The sequence below is a fragment of the Colobus angolensis genome, unplaced genomic scaffold (assembly GCF_000951035.1).
Source record: "Colobus angolensis palliatus isolate OR3802 unplaced genomic scaffold, Cang.pa_1.0 Scaffold56, whole genome shotgun sequence".
Lineage (NCBI taxonomy): Eukaryota > Metazoa > Chordata > Mammalia > Primates > Cercopithecidae > Colobus > Colobus angolensis.
Genome location: NW_012119154.1, coordinates 6457656 through 6460896, shown reverse-complemented (window position 1 = coordinate 6460896; position 3241 = coordinate 6457656). Strand labels below are relative to the sequence as shown.

General features: G+C 40.2%; 1 pseudogene across 1 annotated transcript; it reads right to left on the bottom strand.

Moving 5' to 3' along the window:
* Nucleotides 1-796: 796 nt before the first annotated feature.
* On the bottom strand, nucleotides 797-1467 carry LOC105525798 (annotated as a pseudogene). Its single transcript, XR_001003975.1, has one exon. The product of XR_001003975.1 is annotated as a fatty acid-binding protein, epidermal pseudogene (transcript).
* Between the last annotated feature and the right edge of the window lie 1774 nt (nucleotides 1468-3241).

The window sequence follows — 3241 nt, the reverse complement described above, 5'->3', positions numbered from 1 at the left end:
GTGGAAATAGCTTTACTGACTTTCATGATTATAAATATAACACATGTGCACCGCACTTGATCTTAGCCAAAAGGCAGAGAAGTCATAACACATGTGCACTGCAAAAATGCAGAAAATAAGGAAAGAATGAACTCTATGATTTCAGTGGGATTAGTCCATAAATGCTGTTTGATAGCCTGCTTTTTTCACCAATAATATATTTTAGACATCTTTCCATGATAATGAATATCATTATGGCCACAGGGTATGTCTTTGTGTGAATATGTCAAACTTAATGCCTACTGGCAGAAATTCCCACTGCTTACAGTATAGTCTCTAAATGGAGAAATAGTGGTAAAATAAACAAAGAACTTTGCACACGGATTCAATTATTTTCTTAGGTTATATTTCTAGAATTAAAACTGTTAAGTCAATTATTACATAAATTTTCAAAATCTTGATGCATACTACCAAGTTGCCTTCCAGAAATTTAGTACCAGTTTGTATCTTTAGCAGCAGACTATTGACAGTATCTATTTTCTACATCCTTATCAATTCCACACATTGTCATTTTTAACTCAACTAATTTTATTCCTTACTCAAAATTTTAAGAAACTTCCAAGCCCTAAACAGCAATAATATGATACTTTTTTAAAGTCTGTGAAATAATAATAGAATAGTAGGCTATCAAACATTCAGCAATATACTTTTTTTTTTTTTTTTTGAGGAGACGTGGTCTTGCTCTGTTGCCCAGGCTGAAGTGCAGTCATAGCCCACTGCACCCAGCCAAGAAAACTCTATATTTATTTATTTATTTTTAGCACAAACACATTTCTTTATTAACCAAGGGCTGATCCTAATTAATCCAACACACTTTGAAATAGCTACATGTAAAATGTTTGTGATAAAGATAATTGAACACAGTAATGAAAAAAAAAAAAGAAACAGTATGGAGATTTGCTCATTGAACTGAGCTTGATCATTCTTTTAGTTAATTCCTGTCCAACGTGATGATGGAATTTTTATTCTACTTTTTCATAGATCCGAGTACAGGTGACATTGTTCATGACACAGTCCACCACTAATTTCCCATCTTTCAATTTTCTTGTTATTGTGCTTTCCTTCCCATCCCACTCCTGATGCTGAACCAATGCACCATCTGTCAAGTTGCAGACAGTCTGAGTTTCTCTGCCATCAGCTGTGGTTTCTTCAAATTTCTCTCCCAGGGTACAAGAAAACTGTGTTGTTTTCAAAGTGCTCTCAGTTTTTATGGTGAGGTTTTTGCCATCACAAGTGATGATACAGTCTGGCTTGGCCATTGCGCCCATTTTTCGCAAAGCTATTCCCACTCCTAGCTCCTTCATGTATTCATCAAAGCCTTTGCTATCCACCAGGCGCCATCTTCCTTCCAGCTGCTGAACTGTGGCCATGGTGGGCACAGGCTGGCTGACGTGCAGAGTGGGGTCGGCGTCGGCGTGGCAGCGTGCTGTGTGGAAAACTCTATATTTTTTAACAATCACTCCTTCTTCCGTCTTCTCCTAACCTCTGGCAACTGCAAATCTACTCTCTTTCTGTTTGCAAATCTATTCTCTATCCACTTTTTAAAATTTTAATTTAACCTTATTTATTTTTGAGACAGGGTCTTGCTCTGTCTTCCAAGCTGAATGGAGTGCAGTGGCATAATCACGGTTTGCTGCAACCTCAACCTCTCAGACTCCAGCAATCCTCCCACCTAAGCCTCCTGAGTAGCTGGGACTATGGGTGCACTCTACCCTGCCCAGTTAATTTTTTATTTTTTGTAGAGACGAGTTCTCACTATGTTGCCTGGGCAGGTCTTGAACTCCTGGGCTCAATCAATCCTCCCACCTCAGCCTCCCAAGCAGGGAGGCTGTGTGTCACCAAGATTGGTGAGATTCTTCTTAGCAAGATCAAAGTTTTGCAAAGCGTCATTAGAAAATCTGGACCCAAGATAGGGTGATGGTAGGAGAGAAGATCTTTGAGCTCTTGAGGAAAGTTACTTAGATGCTCTGGGTAGCAGTGAACAATCTGTGCCATAAACAGAACCAGCTCTGCTAGTTCTTTGCTCAATGTATTTGGTTGGTATTTGAAAATCTCCACATTGGATTTGTGGTGGTTATATGGCTATAGAAACTTCTCAGTGTGGACAGGTGAGTCCTGCTTGATTAGATTCTGTCATTGCACCAGGTTGCTGGGCAGCTTGTTGTTTCTGTTGGATGTGTTGGCTGCAGACTGGCTCCATGGTGAGCAGTTCTACAAAAACTCAGATGGCCAACAGCCACCAATCAGTTCTAGCTGCAACTTCTATCAGACATTTTTATTATAGCCATCCAAGTACTATGTGGAGTTGTATCTTTGTTTTTGATTTGTGTTTTCCTGATGACTAATTATGTTGAGCATCTTTTCATGTGCTGACTGACCATTTTATTTATGTATTTATTATTTATTTTTTATTTATTTATTGAGACACTATCTCACTCTGCTGCCCAGGCTGGAGTACAGTGGCCTGACCATGTCTCACCGCAGCCTTGACCTCCCTGGCTCAAGCGACCCTCCCACCTCAGCCTCCCCAGTAGCTGGGACTACAGGCATGCACTACCACACCCAAGTAATACTTTAATTTTTTGTAGAGATGAAGTCTCACTATGCTGTCAGGGCTGGTCTCAAACTCCTGGGCTCAAGAGATCCTCCCACCTTGGCCTCCCAAAATGCTGGTGTGAGCCATCACCCAGCTCTTGATTCAAGACTTCAACTTTCACTCTGGTCCTCAGTTCACTCCTTGGAATTGAGAACAGGATTCCATGACCTGGCCTTTATTACTCGCCAGCACTGGACTCAAATTCTGCCAATGGACACTTCTGGCAACTACCTTGCTTCCCCCACCTGCTTCCTACAACAACATCCGGACTTTGAGATGCCCCATGTAGGGTTTTCAGATAAAATACTTGCAATGTTTGGAACAAATTTATACTAAGAATTAATTATTCATTTGAAATTCAAATGTGATTTGATGTCCTGTATTTTTATTTGCTAAATCTGACAACCCTAGGCCCAGGGCTCTGGCAAGAGGATTCAGGAGAGGGGAGAAATGCATTGAAAAAAAAATTCATGAATACTTTTTATTTTTTTCTTCTCTTTCCCGGCATAGCCATTTTTCAAAGCACTACCTGGGTCTGTATGTCAAATACTTCAGCAGCCAAGCAATAGTCACAAACTCAAATTTAAACACCTATAATCCTGCCTT